We start from the raw sequence: 20,768 nt of genomic DNA on the forward strand, positions 1-20,768 counted from the left end.
CAGTGGAGTGTGGTAGTGAGGGAATTCAAGGAGAAGGAGGTTTTTGGGGGCACCCAAAAAGATTGTCTTACTGGGCGTCCCCAGAGCTAAACCTAGCCCTGTATATAAGCACTCAAGGAAAAAAACAGGCCTAGGAGAGCTGCTCAGACCTGATGTGAGAACACTGGGCCACCTGCCCACAGGCTGTCAGTAGCGCATGGCCATTGTGCTTCACCACACACTGCATTGACAACAAACGTGGTTATCCTGGCTGGCGGCACCAAAGTGTCCTCTTGAGTTGCACATATAGTCGAGAAAGAGCCAGGACAGGACCGGACATACCATGCAGCTAATACATGCAGAGCCTAGTTCAACTTGCACTTCAGCAGTTGGTGCAGACCTCCTTTACACCCAAAGAGCTGCTGTGTCAAGCAGAGATTCCATGCGCAAAAGGTTCCTGATCACTCCATGGACACAGGACACAATTATCCAGCCAAGGGATGTTACTTATCAGATCAGTGCATCCTGGGAGTTGTAGTTTTTACTTCAATAGCATCAACTGTACTAATTCACCTCATAGGAATAAGGTTATCCCTACCAGGAGTGAAATAACAACCAGAATGACATGCACAGACTAAAATACACACCCATGCAAACACGCAAAACACAGCACGCCGGAAATGCCCAGGCATGGAAAATCATGTAGAATACAAAAATATATGAGCGCCCACACCCACAAACTGACATTCACTATATTTGTGCAGTCAGCAAAAAAATGATGTCTAGAATTACTAAATTAATCTCAGCCATTGGTAATCCAATCTGGTTTAAGGACCGTAGCATCCATTGGTGCAGCAGGTGCAGAAGCCTGGGGTTCTGAGGGGCCCATTGATCCCTGAATATTGCTGTACTTCCCAGTTTAAGCAGCCGCCGGGGGCCTATTTCCTTCCACTTGGGCCCATGACACGCTGGTTATGCCACCGTATGGCTGCATTCCTATCTCACCCATTCCCATCCATTGTTTTTAGCTCCTCTCTGCCACAATAAACCCCAGTTCCACTGTTGTGGACAATCAGACTGGTGTTATGATGGAAATGTCAGCTCAGCTTAATCACCATGAATGTTGGTTTCTTCACAGAATAACACATTAGAAGGGGATGAGGGCACACACTGGACTAGGAGTCAAATGTACTGATCACAAAGCACTTTCTGGAAGCAAAAAACAGCATGTCTGCGCTACGCGTCTTAGGAGCAATGTTCACAGAAAGCCTGAGGAGTCACCCAAGCGGCTGCCCAACAGTGTGGTGGAATGAGGGAGGCACCAGAAAAGTACAGGAACACCAATGACCCCGTAAACCTATCAAATGCAAGTCTCTTTGGCTATGGTGTGTCCAATACCTTTAACCAATTAGGTGTTAAAATGTAAAGTTACAAGGCAGCTTCATGTCACATAAGGTATCATATTCCACCACATTCTTTCTACTATTGTAATCTGATATTTCAGACTCAATGATCCAAGTACAACCCCCACAATGTGTGTTTATTGCAGAACAGCCCTGAACTGGAACATGGTGCCCTGATGATACAGATTATTTTAATATCCTTACTGAAAGCGATGAATCTATTAAGATCATATATGTGTTTACGTATATGGTATTTCCATTGCATGAACCTGGCCAAAAGGAAGCTAAGTGCTGTTAATTGCCAAAGACAAGTATACAGTCAATGAGTAAGAGGAGAGGAAGCTGGGCTGTGGATGGTTAATACACTGTGATACGGGGGGTACTGATGGATACGTGGAGATGTTGTTCCCGATGCTGGGTGCATAGAGGGAAAATGCCTGCTGTCTTATTTTTTTCTTTTTAACACTTCCCAGTTTGCAGTCTGATGGTTCCCTGGCTGTTGGTGTGCTAAGATCTACCAAAGGTGGTGAGCTTGCCAGTAAGGTAAGCACGGGTGCGGGTCATGATCGTTTTATAAATGATGCAGCTGGTTTTGACAATGATGCAGGCCGGGAAGGTCAACCAATGGAATTCCATCAGAAAGCGGGGGAATGTATTTATATTTCTTCAGGCCATGGATGAGATGTGCTGCAGCATGTTGGATGCGTTTAAGGGGTACCTCCTTAGTGTCTGGAAAGCCATGCAGTAGGATATTACCACCATCCAGATGCGATCACAGTAGGCCTTGGACAGCAATTCTGAAGTCGCTTTGTGGAAGAATTGTTTGACTTTCTTTCGAGGAGTGAGCTGGTACGTCTTTGTCTGCTTTTGGCAATGTGTTCCTTGAGGGTGAGAGTGATGTCCAGGGTGAATGCAAGTGACATGGCATTCAGAGAAAGCTGGAGTTCAAATGTGTTAAAGTTCATGTAATTGAGCTAATGTGGTACTGTTTCTGGTCTGTTGTTCTTGGCAAAATAAAAGGAATTTTGTTTGAGTTGGGTTGAGCTTCAGGTAGGCGCCAGACATCCAGGGCTGGATAATGTGCAAGCAATGTTTGAGGCATTGGATGTTAGAGGCAGAGGAGACTTTTAAACAGAGTTCTGTATCATCTGCATTTGCTGAATTTTGCTGCTGGTATCTGAGTGGAGCACTAATTAGCTCCATGTTAAGGTTGAAGATGACAGGAGACAGTCTGGGGCCCCCAGGAGACTCCGCAGGTGACCGGGATCTTTTGTGACAAGGAGGTGGCCATGTGAACAAACTGGTGTCGGTTGGAAAGGTCGGTGAGAACCAGTGAAGGGCATTGCCAGTGGCTCTCATGCGAGACTCTAGGGTGCGTATGGCGGTGGGATGGTCGGCTGTGCTGAAGTCAGCTGAGAGGGACAGCAATATCAGAAGGCAGGGGTCATCTACGCCTTTGGTCAAGAGGGCTTTGTTTACAATGTGTAAGACAGCAGTTTTTGTGCTGCAGCATGATCATGCCTTATCTGCCAGGTTGGGACAGGTATAGAAAAGATATTAGGCCCTTATTTAGAGTTTGGCAGATGAGATACTCATCCCAACATGGCGGATGACCGGTTTGTCATAATAAAAGTGAATTATAGCCTGTAGTACTTGTATTACAGTGGGTAGGATGTCAGCCAAGTTTGCCAAACTCCAAATAAGGACCATTATTCTTGTAGAAGTCCTGAAATTCAGTCTCATGAGCCAAAGCAGGTGCTCTTTCTCTGTGCACCCCCTTCTCACTATCTGGAATTAATTGCCATCAAAAATCAGAATCTTCACTCCACTGACAAGCTTCAGGAAAAGTAAATTAGGGGGCCGGTGTACTAGGCAGCTTCACGAGGCTGGAGCCAAATAATTCTGCATGGAGTGGGCACCATGTAAGTTCAGCCAGTCAGCCACATGGGTTTATAAAGTTGCGGTCTTCTTACGGCAAACTATTCTTGCTCACCACATCTATAAAGTGTAGAGACTTATCACAAGGCAAGCGTGCAACCTTCTGTGAAAAATATCCAAGTTTTGACTTGGCAAACGATACAGTAACACTTTACAAATGAATTGAGTAACTATGTGTAAAACACATTCCACCAGTGAAACGTACCTCAGTTTCCTTTGGTTGATGGAATGTGAATCTCAGTGAAGTTCCTTGCTGATGTTAGGGTCTCTTTGAAGCATGGAGCTCTAATTCATTGATTTGCGTCCGCCAAGATGGTCTCTCCATGACAGAAGCAAGAATCACATAAACGTTAAGGGAACGGGGTCAGAGGCATGGTCTTGAGGTAAGATGAGCTCTCATAAGGCCCTCAAGTTTAACCAACATTTTAATGAGGTTTCCGCAAGGGATCCTCAGCTTAAGTGACAGAATAGAGGAAGAGTGCGTGGTCTGAGTGCAACAGTGGATCAAAAATAATGCAGGCAAGAGGTAAATATCTTCAATTCAAAACCAATCTAGTAAAAAACATGAAATGTTATAAAAAATGCAAACCACAAAAGGCAAAATGGATAACCATTTTGTCAAAGGCATAGTGTAAAATATAAGAAATATCCCAGACTAAAAAAGTTGGCCAACAATAGTCCAAATGTATATCCAGCTGCAGCTCCTCAGCTATGGCGGAGGAGGGCCTCCTCCAGCAGACGCTGCAACTCTTCAACAACGAAAGGATAATAAACTATGGCCCATATTTATACTTTTTGTGCGTGTCATTTGCGTCATTGTTAGACCCAAAAAATACAATCCTATATTTGTAAGTTTGTGCCGCTTTTACGTCAAAAAGTGACGCCAGTGTGGCACAAAAAAAGCATAAATATGAGTCTATGTTTATTATCCTTTCGTTGTTAAAGGGGCCGGGCCATGGGGGATGACTGGGATGAGGGGAGTGTACTGTGCACTTCCCTCAGTGCACATGTGTGTTTGGCGGCCATCTCAGGCCAGCCAAACACACATGCGCACTGTGCTCTCGGCCCTGTGTTGCCGAGCTGGGGAGAAAAGGCACAGGCTCCCAGTCTGTGTTGGAGCGCCCAGCCAGGGTGCTGCCAGCCAATCCTAACGCTGCTCTGAGCAGTGTCAGGATTGGCCGCAGGCTGGGAGCCTGTGCCTGCTAAGAGAACGGAAGAGCGGCGGGGCTGCGCTCAGGTAAGTTTATTTTTATTATTATTATTTTTATATTAATAATATTTCCTGTCCCCCGCCGCGCACCGCCCCACCCCTTCTAAACTCTGCGAGCCGCGACTGAGTAAATCAGTGGATCAGCTGCCCTTTAGCAACTGTTCAACAGGTACCTAAAGGAGCCCCCATCAAATATGCTCATGCCTTTTGGAATACACACAGTTGAATCCTGGCAGCACTTATAGGTGAAAAAAATCTAACCCTAACATTAAACACCTGCAACCAGATTAATGGTTTGCTGAGAATTTGGTTACACTACTACTTTCCCACCATAATGTATGGTTTGAGAATTTAATGTGTGCTACACATTGAGATAATGTGCTGTAGCCTGACTGCAAAATAAAAATTATTCTATTAGAACATATTATGTTTTTAGATGTATGTGGAAACAATTTCCTCCGCTTCAGACTGCATGGCTGCACAACTGCAAAGTGACTCTGAGTGGACAGTTAATTTACTAGAGGGGTAATTATGTCAATTCAGAATGACAATATTAGTCCATTTAAGCAGAGACGATATGATTAGTCATTGCAGAGATCAACATTATTAGATGGCTAGACTGAAATAATAGAGGGGTAAACTGGAAAAAGACAGACGCCCAGATTTACAAAGTACCTGCATTTTCCTTGCATCACACAAGTTAAAGCAAGAAAATGCAAGTGCTTAAGTGAAATTTGCGAAGCCACAGAAATAGATTTGTTTTGTATGGCCTTGCAGCACTTTTTATCTTCAAAGGAGCACAACGCACCACCTTGCGCTGACTTCTGTTACTGTACGTTTGGGAGGTGTTACATGGGTGGATCATGGGTGTTCCCGTGTGTAAGATTTGGCATCATTGGCATGGTCTCCCCTAACTTTTTGCCTCTACTTCCCAGGTTGTTTCTGTGTGCTGGACTCTTTGTTTTTGCTGTTTTGGTTGCTCTGGACACTTTACAACTGCCAACCAGTGCTAAAGTGGAAGTGTTCCCTGTATAAATTACATGTGTACATTGGCTTATCTATGATTTGCATATCTGATTTACTAGTAAGTCCCTAGTAAAGTGCACTAAAAGTGCCCAGGGCCTGTAAATCAAATGCTACTAGTGGGCCTGTAGCACCGGTTGTGCCACCCACCTTAGTAGCCCTGCAAACATGGCTCAGACCTGCCTCTGCAGTTTCTATGAGTGCAGTTTTAAACTGCCAATTCGACTTGGCAAGTGTACCCACTTGCCAGGCCTAAACGTTTCCTTTTTATACATGTAAGACACCCCCAAGGTAGGCCCTAGGTAGCCCCATGGGCAGGGTGCAATGTATGTTAAAGGTGGGACATGTACTTATGTGTTTTATATGTCCTAACAGTGAAATACGTTTTTCACTGTTGCAAGGCCTATCTCTCTCATAGGTTAACATAGGTGATGCCTTTAAATATTATTAAAGGGCAGATTCCCTTTGGGGGCAGATAGACATGTGGAGTTTGGGGTCTCTGAACTCACCATTTAAAATACATCTTTAGTGAAGTTGGTTTTTAGATTGTGTGTTTGAAAATGCCACTTTTAGAAAGTAGGCATTTTCTTGCTTAAACCATTCTGTGACTCTGCTTGTTTGTGGTTTTCCTGTCTGGGTCAGTTTGACAATTGGGCTGTTTGAACCTCTCTCTAGACAGTTACACAAAGGGAAATGGAGTGAAGTCTGCATATCCTGATGAGCCATCTGTGCTGGGAGGGAGGAGTGGCCACTTACACCTGAAAGGGCTGTGCCTGCCCTCACACAATGCGTGTCTGGGGCCTGGCCTGGGCAAGGCAGGATCTTACAAACAAGAGAGACTTTTCTTTGAAGTAGGCCTACTTCAAAGGCAGAAAGGGGTATAGGAAGAACACCCAAAACCCCTGAAAATCAGATTACTTCTGAAACCAAGAGGAACCTCTGCCAAGGAGAAGAGCTGGAGAAGCTGGAGGAGGAGTACTGCCTATTTGCCTGTGACTGTGCTTTGCTGGGTTGGCCTGCAGTAGCTGCTTCTACCTGAGGGAGGACAAAGACTGACGTTTGTGTGACTTCCCACTGGTGAAGAATCTCCAAGGGCTTGCAACTGAGCTTGCCTCCTGTTGTTGAAGTGTCAGGGACAGCAAAGACTTCTCTTTGGCAGCACTTGAGCATTCTGCTGAGAGGCCTGCCTGCCAAGTAGTGCCCTGACCTCTCTCTGGGCCCTTGAAAGGTGGAGCTGGTGAATAAGGACAGAAATCCACGCAAAGATCTCCGTGCGGGTCTATTTTCGATGCACCACCCGTTTTGCCACTGAAAAACGACGTGCCACCGGCCTCGCGGCTAACATCGAGGCTCCATCTGCATCGCAGCTGGGAAATCGATGCAACGTGGCTGGAGAACCAACGCGCAACACCCCCAGTGGCTGCTGTTAGCAACGCAAGCCCCCACGCAGCATGGTTTCTTGACACCGTGTGACTGGATTTCGACGCAACATCGCTGGGCGCGGAGAATCAATGCAAAGCCTGCCAGGACCTGAGTTGCCCGTCCGGAACGACGCATCACTCTCTTGCGGGAGAGAAGAAACAACGCACGCCAATCTGACAGAGAAGGAACAATGCACACTCTCGCTTGCGAGTAAAAAATCGACGCATCGCTGGCCTTTTTTGACGCACGCTCGCCCATACGGCTTTATTTTGATGCTACTTAGGTATTTTGTACACTAACAACATTCTCATTGTTTTCTAAAGGATTTAAGTCTCTTTTGCTTTTTAAATTCATAACTTGACTTGTGTATCTGAGATTTTTGTTGTTTTGGTCTTGTTTTGTTTAGTTTAATATTTCTATTTTTGTTTAGTTTAATATTATCTATTATCTATTTTTCTAAACCTGTGTTGTGTAGTTTTGTAGTGTTTTCACTGAGTTACTGTGTGTGTGTTGCCACAAATACTTTACACCTTGCTTCTGAAGTTAAGCCTGCCTGCTCGTGCCAAGCTACCAAGGGGGTGTGCAAGGGTTAACTAAGGGTGAGTCTCCTTCACAATGACTAGAGTGAGGGTCCTTGCTTGGACAGGGGGTAACCTGACTGTCAACCAAAGACCCCATTTCTAACTCCATGCATTCACCCAAGTATTTTGAGGCAAACCCAAATTTACTAAAATCATTATATCCCAGGTTTGCATTAAAATGTTGCACCAACCTGACCTTGGTGTGACAAGTAGCAATATCTTTATTTGTCTTCTCCTTATTACTTCTTCTTTGCATGTGTGCTGCATTCTGCAGCACACATACAAAGTGGAATAGGCCTCTAAGGATTGTACTTGTGCAAGAGGGTGGTCCCTTCCAACATAAAATCCTTTCCTGCACAAAAATAGTCCTTCTCACAATGCAGCGCTAGGCAGCCACAAGAGCTGCAGCACAGGGAGAGAGTTAAACAATGCCATATCTTTGTAAATATGGCACAGTTCAGCTCTCTTTCCTTCGGGCAATGCAGCACAGCAACTTGCCTTGCTGCACTGCCTGAACTCTTAGTCAATCTGGGCCAGAGTTTGTTACAAGGAGGAAATCCCACTCCTTTTGAAGGGGTCTCTTGGGCCACCCAGGTATGGCTTTCAGGATCATGGTGAATTTTTGGACAGTCCCATTAGTCTGGGTTAAAATACTCGATCAAGAGTTTTAATTCACCCCATCATCTTCAAACATAGCATTCATGTAAGCCAGCATGAAGTAAGTCCCTCTGTTCGAAGCATTCTCTGTGCAGCTCCATTCTAGCAGAGACAACAGTGACAGCCTTGGCTAAAGCGGAGGCACTCACATTACTGAGATGCACAACCACTGGATACATGGTTGCATAGCCTAAACTGATCAGGGTAAAATGTTCCAATGAGGTACTCTTAGTGTCTAGGCCTTCAAAGATGACTAGCCCTTCTTTTCAAATTTCATTCTTACCAATAGCGTTGGTATCAGAATAGTAATAATTATAACTCTAGATTCCCACTGGCTTGGTAATTCTGGAAGAAATGAAAAAAGTCATTTATTCTTACACCTATTTGGACCTAATAAAATTGGATAGAGTGACTTCATGGGTCTTAGTGACACCAAGGTAATCTTCCCAAAAAATATGTGAGCTAAATCTAGGAAATAAAACTATAACACTGAGACCCACGTACTCTTTTAGTGGTCCCAGTTCCAGGTTTCTTTGCTTGGGATAAAGGAGACCTTTTTACTGGGATGCTGTTCCATGCTATGCCATGGAATTTGTAAAGTGTATGGCAACCCGAAGGCATCCCAGCGCTAGCTGCAGCCAAAGGCCTTTCCCACAAGAAGTCCTGACTACCAAGTTAATTCTTTAAAAGCCCGGTTTTGAGGAATTTGTCTAAGCAGAGCTCATTGTTTGTGCGAGGGGAAGGGAGTTCTAAAACCTTTAGGGAAAGTAGGAGCTGATGAGCTGGTGCAGAATGTGGGGCCACGAGAATGCAGGGCTTGATGTACAGTACAAAGGGATTTGATTTCAATTTGTTGGGTATCAGGAATCCAGTTGAGATCTGCCAGGCCTTCCCTGGCTGACTCCCTTCTAGGAATTGAATGCAGTTTGCAGGCAGCCACATTCTGAACCACTTGTAATTTCCAAACTACTGCTTTGGGGACACCAAGGTAGAGCGATTTGCTGTAGTCAAGGAGAGATAAGACCAATGCCTGGACAACCAGTCTCCTTGCAGACTGGGGGAGCAAAGGAAGGACCTCCTGTAGCATTCTCAGAAGTCCAAAGCAGCGTGGTGGCTTGAGTCTTCATAGAACAGGTATAATCAAGCCATACTCCAGGACTTTTAATGGCCTTTTTGGGGAGGATGCAGAGGTCGAGACATGCTGGCCATCCCAGGGCCCCTTGGGGAGTGGGAGGTTCCATTGAGCTTCAGGCATGAGTCATTCATCCAGCAGGCTACTTGCTTCAGACATGGTTTCAAGGTAGGGGCTAACGGATCCGAGCCAGAGATGAAAGAGAAAACCAGCTGGGTGTCATCCGCATAGGAGATTGTGGAAATCCCAATTGGGGTAATAATCTCTGCCAGAGGTTGTAAGTTCAAGTTAAAAAGCGTGAAGCTAAGAGGTGATCTCTGTGGCACTCAGCATGTGACCGGCGGAATATCTGAGGCACATTTCCAGTCATAAACCTGTAAGGATCTGTCCTTCAGGAAGGAACCAAGCCATTCCAATGCCTTCCCTGCCACCCCGGCCTTACCCTGTTATGAAGTATTTGGAGGTTGACCATGTCAAAGGCCACGCTAAGGCCAGTAAGTATGATGGCAGCTGTACCTCCTTGGTCTACTCTCTTTTTTAACGTCTTCCACCACTACTAAAAGAGCGTTTTCGGTGCTATGTTTAGGCGGAAAACCGGTTTGGGTAGGGTGGAGAAGGGAGTTGGTCTCAATAAATTCTGTCAGATGACTATTGACAAATTTTTCTGCCACTTTACTTAGAAAAGGAAGCAAGGAAATGGGACAGATATCGTTACTCCGGGCATGAACGGTCAAGATTTGGCTGTTTAGAATGACTTTTAACATGGCGTGCTTCCAAGGCAAGCGTACAACTCCCTTATCCAAGGAGAGATTAACCATCTCAAGCAAGGTGGGGAAGATGGATTCTGCACATATGGCCAGAATCTTGGGGGGCGGGGGGACAGGGTCAAGTGGGGATCCCGATTTAATTCTATTAGAAAGAGCAATAAAAGTTTCCATCGTGAGCGGGGGAAATTCTGAAAGGGAGGAAGAGTTTCCGTCACTCTCTTGAAACAAGAGGTAGATGTCAGAAATTTTGGATTTGAAATAAGAGGCCAATGCATTGCATTTGTCGTTGGAGAGATCTGCTGATGGGGCATGGAAGGGAGATTCCAGCAGTGTTTTGGTTATCTTAAAAATTTCTCTCGGGGCATTACCAGCCTCGTTCATTTTTCTTTCAAAATAGGAGACCTGGGCTGCTCTAATCTCTTTGTGGCAGGCCCTAGCCATTTCCCAGTACTTAGCCTTTTTCTGTTTTCCATAGTCCTTCCTCCATTCCCTTGCTACGACTTTACAGATCTTTTTAAGGGCCCTTAGATGGGGAGAATACCAGGGAGTAGACTTATTTTTCTTACTCTGCTTAACTAATGTTTTGGTAGATGATTTGGTCGAGAGAGGAGTTTATCCACTCAAAGATCCTACTGTCATCTGTATGCGGATCCAGACCCTCCAATAGAAGACCTCATGGGTGGCTCACTCTGCCTCACAAAAGTATGGTTGGGTGGGCCCTACTTGTGGTAGGGGGTTCTGTGTCCACTCAACCCTGCCTCTCCGTTGCAGGTTTACTCTGCATTGTTCCCTGCTTCCTTCTGTGAGACCTTCTCATCCTTGATCCTTCCAGTGTCAACACCCCCAGATCTCCTCCGAGCTGCTGTGCAGTTTAGGCATGCCTTTGCCTAGGATGAACTCTGCATGAGCGTCAGTAACTAATTAAACTCTTCCCTGGACAACAAAACTCCCTCCACTCCAAAACAACACCTGTCAAGAGACAAACATGCTTCTCTGTTGGCTTCTCCGGATATGAGAATAATGCTCAGGCTTTAACATCCTCTCTGCTACAAAATACCTGCTAGCCCCAAGAACACTAGGGAAATTACCGAAAAACCTATCTGTGGAATCTTTTAGACGTAGAATTGGGTTCTGGTCGAGCTATTAGAGTATCCTCTGTACCCACCAACCTTGATCGAGCTGTTAGCGACCCGAAAACCGAAGCTTGTCACTCATCTGTCTAGGGTTGGCTCAGAGCACATCTCCCCACTTCATATCAAATAGGTATTGATGTACTTTCACTAAACAATTACTTATCATGTAAACCTTCAAAGATTCCTGCCCGATTACCCTTAATCCAACCACTCGTCAGTTTACATGCGATAGCCGCTCATGCTTTATTAGCCTTCCTAGTACTTCGTCTAAAGTTTATCTTTGTAGTTAAAAATGACAGCCCTCAGACTGCTTCTCTGACTCAAAGGATAGAATCAGTATAATGTACAAGTAATACCTCCAGTGATTTTTCTCTACATGATGCAACTAAGCCCCAGTGAGGCTAACATAACTATGAAATTCTTTCCATCCACACAGTATTCTAAAATCCTCTTCAGGTTATGTGGCATCGATTTTGCCAAGCACCTTGACTGCCTTAGCAGGTAGAAGGGCAGCTGGCCTGAGATCCATGGCTTCCAACTCAAGTGTCTTGATTTGTTTTGCACTGTTATGAGCGTTCCATCATTTTGAGTTCAGAGTCTCGGTGTGTCAATGCCTACCGCTGTTCTTCAGGGTTATGCTTTTCCATGGATGACCTCCTTCCTTCTCTTTGTAATCTCTTTTTCTCTCAGTCATGCATAAGTAAACTTTTGGAACATGCCACATTACTCCGTATGGATGGGGATTTGTAGGTTTGAGGGTCTCAGCAGGCTCTTTTCCTTCCTTAGTGTTTGAGTCCTCCACTGAGATCCAGGAGTTCACTATACTGGCCTGCCTGAGAAGGGAAGGACCAGGGTACGGCAAAGACCCTTTGGGTGGAAAAGAAGACGGCTGAAAGTTGAAAGGAGGTGAGGGAAGTTTGCTGCTATTTTCAGGAGAGAAAGTAAACATGACTGTTATATTAATTATGCTAGAACTAGGCCAAAGTGAGTCTAGAACCTCTTCACAAATGGGGTTGACCCTTTGCCCTTTGTAGGAAAGATAACCATGAGAAACATCAACCTGCGTTCTTGACTAGTGAAACAGGAAGGTGTCTATGGTAAAGATATAGACCAGCACATGAACTTCTAAAGTTGACATTTCAGATACAATGCAAACAGGTCTGCTTCCAGGAGACTGCAGAGCAAGCTTACCTCCTGGAACAGCTGAGTACCCAGCTTGCAGTTGCTCATATCCTTCAGTTTTCTGGAGTTTAAATATGTGGTACATTTGGTGAGGCTTGGGAAATAGTCATTAATGACTTAGAAGATATTTTGCAGATATTGCTGTCGGACACAGTTACGGCTCACGCAACAGTGAAGGGGCGGCATGCAAGAGGAGGGAGGGGGGATTAATGGAGGGGGGATTAAATAAAAAAAACAAAAAAAAAGTACCTGTGCCGCCGCCGCCTTCAGAACTGCGCTGCTCCTCACCCCTGCCTGCAGGCACAGACTCCCAGCCTGCCCTGCACCAATCCTGACGCTGCTCAGAGCAGCATCAGGATTGGCTGGGAGCACCCAGCCAGGACGCTCCCAGGCAGACTAGGAGCATGTGCCTGCTCTCTCCAGCCCAGCAACTGGGTTGCTGGGCTGGAGAGAGCCCTAAGCATATGTGTTTGGCCGTCCCGAGACGGTCGGCCAAACATACATGCGCTCTGAGAGGGAGTGCAAAGCACTTCCCCTCATTGTTCGTCACCCCCATGGCCCGCCCCTTTTCCCCAAAGTTTTTGTAGAAAATGTTTGCAGCTGCTGGTGGGAGGGGAGGGGGTGCTAGCCGACACTCCTCCGCCCTTATGGGAGAGCCGCCCCAGGTCAGACATCTCATGAGAGGTCTGCAAGAGACTTCGCCCATGCATCCTGAGTTTGTTCATGTATCTTGGAACTGATAAATTGTCTATCCTGAGAGGGATGCAGTAATGGGACTCTTGCTTGGCCGTGCTGCTCAAAGGAAAGGCGGCAGGTAGAAGTTTCAAAGAGTTAATATATATATACACACTCCCTGAAGGATGAGCTGCCTCATCCTTATTACAGCATGCCAGTAAGGTAAGGTAGGATAAATAAATCAAGCTTGCACCCCAGTGTGACCTGCTCACACCAGACCCAGTGATGATGCCTGGAGCTGGTCCAAAGTAAGCTTTGCCATTTCAGGCTTCAAGATTGATTAACTACCAGTGGAACTTGGCATGACATTCCTGGTCATGCGGGATGTGGCCCTAACAAAATATGCACTGACAAGAGATGGTCTATATTCCAGATGGATTGGATTAATGTGTAGGAGGCCATTGAGTCTGGCCAGATTGCTAAGGGGCAGTGTGTCTGCCAGGAAGATTTAGCTTATAACCCTCCAAAGGAGGACAATCTTCTTGAGAGGAAGATTTAGAGTGAATGAGAGAGTGCTGATTGAGAATTCCCATAAGTCATTGTAAGGAAACATTTTGAAATTCACCCAGAAGCTGAGATTTTAAAGCAGAGCAATAATGATCTTTAGGTACTGCATCAATTTTGTGGGGTATTGGCTCATCAAAAGAAGGGGTGGGCGAAGAATTCTGCTCCGCCGCTGGAGTTTGTGGAGTTTTCTCCACTTTTCATAGTTCCGAAAAACTCTGCGAAGTGACTTTAAATTGGTGACGCCAAGCGGGAGAAATCACTAAGTTGGCAAGGATGAGCGAGATTTCTGAACGCGAGCGGTCGTGGTAGGCCAAGACTATCTACGATGAGACAGCTGCCGCTCCCGTTGAGGAAGCTGGCGCTCAAATAGAAAATCTACTTGAGCGGCAAAAAGAAGATGCTGTTCGTGCTGATTTTACAGCACGTGAGAAACTCCTGCGCTGAAAATCAGTGCAAACCGTGCGCCTTACCCAAACTCCGTCGCTCACGGAGATTCGCTTAGCGCAGTGGAGTTTTTTTCAGCACTTTGCAGAGTTCCGCATAGCAGGACTCCATTTACTCCGCCCATGCCTCATCAAAAGGATGGCTCTGAGCACCTTAGCAGAGCACTGCAGGGAAGAGGACGGGCCAAATGGAAAACCACAAAATTGCCAGATACTTCCACACCACTTGATTGTCCGGGTCTAGCAGTGTCTCTTACAGACTGGCATCGAAGACGAAGACATCTTTGAGGCTCTTTCTGACCACCTAAGGTATCCTTAAGGAAATGAATGCCTTTCACCTTGAAGCACCTGTAAATTATCCACAAGGTCAAGCAGATTAATCATTATCATGGGCCTGAGGTCCCTCCTTTCTCCTAGCAAGGGAGAGGGAGTTCACAAAGCCGCAATGTAGGGTGTTTGAATGATGGCCCTTTCCAGATCATCGTAGCAATACTCAATTATCTTGCCACTTTTGTCACAGCACTAAGGCATGGACAATGGGCCAGTAACCTATACAGAAACAATGCAAACATTTATACATCATGTTCTTTAGGTCCTAAAGGTTGAATATGATTGCTCACCTGTTCAACAAAAACAAAGCATTACACCACCACACCAGGATGAAAGGAGACCTACACCTGGCTGGGAAACCAGGGGGTCAGACCTGAAGGAACAGCTGCTGGAAATAACTCATCTGCATCTACAGGGTGAAGGTATGGGTGCCATGAGGCTGTTGTGGACCAGCTTTGTAAATCACAGCTCCTATTTAAATATATTTTGGCTCCTACGTCTCCTTTTTAAGGTTGAGCATGCAAACTCTCTGGCCTGCTGTAATATCACTGTGGGCTTTCGTCCACACCCACTCTTGCTATTCGTTGTTTGTTGTGCTTGTTTTAAATACTTCATTTTTATTGGTGCATGTTGTGAAATGTCCCTCCTTTGTGTGCTGAGTTCCCTCCCGCAGGTGATTTCACTAAGTGAACATTTTTGTTGGCCATCACACTACGTCACACTTGCTCCTGTTACCGCATGTGATGGCCCCTTCTCTGGTTTCGGTTTGCTTTTCATCACAGCCGCGATGCTTTCTAGACATTTACACAGGGAGCCAATAGCTGTCGCTCTCATGCTCACAGCGGTGGTGGCACTTTGAATCGGCTTGCTTCTGTCAACTGTTTTACTTTCCATTTTCAATATATCTCGCAAGAAAAGTCCAATTTAATAGCTCTAACTCGAATGAACGCGAGACCCACTGCATTGCAAATGCTTGTTTTATCCAACCTTGGAACATACTTATGACTGCCACATCCAGTTTGGGAACCCATGTGTCACTAATAAACATCTTCAAGACGATATCGGAAGAAAAATGCCAAATCTGAGTTAGTGATGTCACCTTTAAGAAATCGGGAATCTTAGAAACTGCGAATAATGAGCTTCTATAACAATTTTCAACGCATGACTTGCCTCTTGCTTGAACTCATAATATTGCTTGCACTAGGCACACGCTGCTGTTCTAGAACATTATCATCAATTCTATTCACTTTCCTTCCTCAGTGTTGTAAAATGTGCATCCAGCCATCTTAAAATATAATTGGGAGTTATGGATAAACACATAAACGCCGAGAAAGAGCGCGCATTATTTTGCTGTAATGGAATCAGAAAATATTTGAAAAGGAGAAAACAGGAAGGGCACTGCTGGCGCGTGCCATTCTAACCCTGACCCTTGTTTTTAAAACGCCGAAAAATAATGTGGGATTAAATAAAAAATGCATAAATAAATTAATAAACACATAAATAAAAAAATACATAAAGAAAGAAATAAAGTGCCACGTATGTCACTGCAAGAACATGATATACGAGCGGTGGGACATTTATTTACGCGCGGTGCTGTACAGGAGGCCTCCCGAGGCCGTGGGGACATTAGCGCGTGATAGATTGCGGAATTAAAGTACCAAATCAGTGCTGGTAAATCACGTCGGCTCGGTTGCGGCTGATGGGGCCGAGGCGGGATCCGAGCTCTGTTTGTTGATCTGCGCGCCGCCGAGGCTCCCTCCTGGGGAGCAGGAGGCTGGCTGAGGCGCTGAACCTGTGGTAAACGGCTCCAGTACCGAGGCGCCATGTGAAGGCCCAGGCGCTGTTGCGCACCCCTACTGCACGTTTTCTTCTGGGAAATTCTAGAGTTGTCGCAGCGGTGTAGCTACCAATAGTGCATCAAGTGCAGTGGCATCATGTCACAGGTTTATGAGGCGCTCTCTAGATCCCATTTATGGCGGATTTATAGCAAACTATGTAAAAGAGTTTTTTCCTTGCTTTATTAAAACGAGGCCACTACGCCCCTTAGCGGTGGTATTGCACATTAAGGGGCATATTTTAAAGCCTCTTGCACCTCCCTGCGTCACACTAGCGGCATTTTTTTTACGCCAATGTGGCGTTAAGGAGGCCATTTCTCTGCGCCATATTTACAAAATGGTGAAATGCATGCGTTGTGTCACTTTGTAACCCCTTGCGCCACATTATGTCTGCGCCAGGCATAATCTATGCAAGGCAGGGCGTTCCCACGCAGAGAGGCCTGTAAAAATGGCGCAGTAAAATTTACAAGCTTTCGCTGCTCTATTTTTAGCCTAATTTTTAACACCTGCCAAAGGCAGTCGTTAAAGTGACGCTGCTATTGTTTTCAATATGCCTCCTTGATTTTGCAGGATTACTGTCATAATTTTTGGCAGTAATCCCGTAAAGCGCCACAATAGCGCCAACATTTTTGACGCTATTGTCCTAATGTCCACCATAGTGCACCGTATTGTAAATACGGCGCACCTGTGGTGTTGTGGAGGGGGTGCAGGGTGAATCAAGAAAAGCGGTGCACCATTTTTTTGTAAATATGCCCCTAAATCTTTCGCTACCAAATTCCATGACATGTTCTTCTGTGCCCTCATGCTTGCTTCAGAATACTGGGTCCTCCGAGCTGGACTCTCTGTTGTTGATGGGCCGTGCTGTATTTTTTTACTATGTTTCACTTCAAATTCAACGGTGGTCCTACTATAAGTTTACAACAATAAAAATCTGTTTAAAAAACAAAACTTCTACGGTACAGGTTATTCTGGGCTTGCAATTTGACTCTGAAGTTCCAGCTCCAAAAGGCATAGCACGAAAGTAGCAAACAAGAGCTGACCTCTCCAATGCGGTTTGGGGAAATAGGACATGCCAACAAAGGGAAGCAATGAGGGGAAATGTAGGAAAAAAACTAGATGGATTTCGGGCCAAATTTAAGAAAAGTGTCGCTGCATCCAATGCAGCGCCTCCAATGCAACGCCTCCAATGCAGCGCCACTTTTCTTGCACCCCTTCTGCCCCCCCAATGCCACCATGTGCGTACTGTATTTATGATACTGTGCACCATGGCAGTATTAGGAACAATAGCGTCAACATTTTTTACTCTATTGTGGCGCTTTGCTCCACTAGCGTCAAACATTTTGACGCTAGTGGAGCAAAGTGCAAGGAGGCCCCTTGATTACAATGGGTGCGTCCTTTTAACTCCTGCTTTCAGCAGGCATTAAAAACGACACCAAAAATGGCGCAATTAACTCATAGATTGCATATAGCCGTTTTTGCAGGCCTCCTTGTGCCGGAACACCCCCTTTGCATACATTATGCAAGTGCATGCCCAATATAGCGCAAAGGGTTACAAACTGGCACAATACATGCATTGCACCACTTTGTAAATATGGCACGGCGATTTTGCAAGCGTAATGTCACATTAGTGTAAAAAAATTATGCTAAAGTGGCACTAGGCCTTCTTAAATTTGGGCCTTATTGTCCCCCATTAATAGGCATTTAAGCTGAAAAAAGTAAAGTAATACACTTTGTACATTAGTAATTCGGGACTTTCCTGCCTAATCAAGAGTGTTGTCATGTATGTTGGATTATACTCATAAGAAAATTGTGGAAAAAATGGGGCCAAGTGATGTGTTTTACTGCACAGCCTGTCTTGGTTGTAGGGAAATAGATTTTACAGCAAGTTCCGAATGAGAGATGGTTAAATACTTAAGTAGCCTAATGTGTAAAACACTATAGCCTTGCCACTCACAACAATGCCCCGGTTTGTAAAACTTGAATTTTAGACCAGTTCCCATAGTGTTCAGTCAGGGAAATCACTCTGTTTAGGCCAGTTTCCATAATACCTCAGTATTTAAAGCCCCATCTATAGAACAATATGTGCAATGCCCCATTATGAATGGCAGCACGGTAACCCATGCCAGCACCTATAATGCCCCAGTCTGTAAAGAACTATCCACAGTATATGCAACGTCCCAGTATGGTAAGCATTGTTGCTAGTCCAGTACCTGCAATGCCCCATTATGAAATATAGTGTCATGGCAATATCCATAAAGCTTCAGAACATAAAACATCTGGCCAGTATGTGCAGTTCCCCTGTATGGAAAACACTGTTGCCATAACAGTAAGTAATGGGAGACAATGTGGTGTAAGGGCCAGAACTGCACACTTTGGAGCGGGAGAACAAGGTTCGAGTCTCGGCATTGGCTGAACATCCTGTGATACTGGGCAAATCACTTAGGCCCTCATTACAACATTGGCGGTAAAAGCCGCTTACTGCCGTGCAGAGGGCAGCCAACACACCGCTGCGGCCGCGGAATTCCGCCACAGCTATTAAGACCCACATCTCGGAATCCGCCAAAATACAGACACCCACACAAGTCTGGCACACCAAAGGTCAGTGATAAACTGGCAAAAACAAAACCTCCACTGTCACGCCAACAGAAATACGCCCACACTATCACGACACACGAATCCACAAGGCGGTCTTTCAACCGCGGTATTCCATTGGCGGTACACACTGCTGCGCTCAAAATACACACACTCTTACAAAACACACCCACATTGGACAATTTGAAATACACACTCCTGATACACATACACACACCACTCCCACACACCCATTACAATATAAAACACACACCCACATCACCCACAAACCCCTACGACAAATTTACCGAGAGAAGGCCAGAGAGAAACACCACCAGCAAGAACAACAGCATCCACAGGCACACAACACCATCACCCACAGAACTTCCACGTACCTCACACAACACACCACTACATATCACCGCACTTATCACCACACACTCCACCCCACACATCACCCACACCACCCCATGGCACGGCAAAGACACCCCAGGTTCTCGGAGGAGGAGCTCAGGGTCATGGTGGAGGAAATCGTCCGGGTAGAGCCACAGCTATTCGGATCACAGGTGCAGCACACCTCCATTGCAAGGAAGATGGAGCTATGGCGAAGAATAGTGGACAGGGTCAACGCAGTGGGACAACACACAAGAAATCGGGAGGACATCAGGAAGAGGTGGAACGACCTACGGGGAAGGTGCGTTCCGTGGTCTCAAGACACCACCAGGCGGTTCAGCGGACTGGCGGCGGACCCCCACCTCCTCCCCCACAACTAACAACATGGGAAAGCAGGTCTTGGCGATTCTGCATCCTGAGGGCCTCGCAGGAGTAGCTGGAGGAATGGACTCTGGTAAGTCAAAGCTTTACTATTACATCCCCCACCCTACCTGCATTCTATCACATACCCCCACCCTCACTCTCACCCCCAGCACCCCTACTCCTCACAAATGTTCCAACATCACAAACCACCCATCCCAACACCAAGCCCTGCATGCAACAACAAAGCATGGACACACATCACCAAAGCATGCCCACTGCACATACCCATACACCCCCCTAAACCATCATCACACAAGCTCCCACACAGGAATGCTAGCACTGGGGTACACGGTCACCCACCCATTGCACACCATTACACACACAGATGTAATAAACATCCTTTTATACCCCTGCAGGACCCCTACCCAACGTCACTGGACAGGAGGGTCCACACATGTCCACACCACCAACAGAAGAGGCCCACAGTGATGACAGCGCCTCTGTCCAACTGGATCTAGATGACCAGCCCGGACCATCGGGGACCTCTGGACAGTCGGTTCCCCTCACACAGGCACAGGCCACCACAGACCTTCCCCCTCTGCAAACACCAGCAGAGCACCCACCCAGCGGGCCCAAACCTCTGTCCCCAGGACACGTCAATCAGCTGTGTGTCCACCACTACAGGGAACCCAGGATAACCCACCACCCCAACAACACCAGGGACCTGGGGGCAGTGGTAGTGGGCACACGGTCCAGGGGATGGAGGCACTGGAACAAAGGGGAACTGGGAGGGCTGCCGTGCGACAGGGGGCGGACAGGCCAAGGGAACCCACTCTCCACAAGGCCCTCTCCTCCATCATGGGAGCCTACCACCACTCCCAGGAGACGATGGCAACGGTACTGGCCAAGTTTCAGGAGACCCAGCGCATGCAGGAGGAACAGTATATGGGCTTCAGGAAGGAACTCAGAACCATCAGCTCCACCCTGGGCACCATCGTAGGGGTGCTGAAGGGAGTACTCAACACCAGGAGGGACACTGTGGCACAACAAAGGGCCCCTGACACTAGCCTGGACGATGAACTTCCCACCACCTCCACCGGCGCTAGTGGACAGGACGCCCCGCCACAAGACCACCACACCCCCTGCAGAGGGAGAACCACCCCG

This window comes from Pleurodeles waltl, chromosome 4_1 (assembly GCF_031143425.1).
Source record: "Pleurodeles waltl isolate 20211129_DDA chromosome 4_1, aPleWal1.hap1.20221129, whole genome shotgun sequence".
Lineage (NCBI taxonomy): Eukaryota > Metazoa > Chordata > Amphibia > Caudata > Salamandridae > Pleurodeles > Pleurodeles waltl.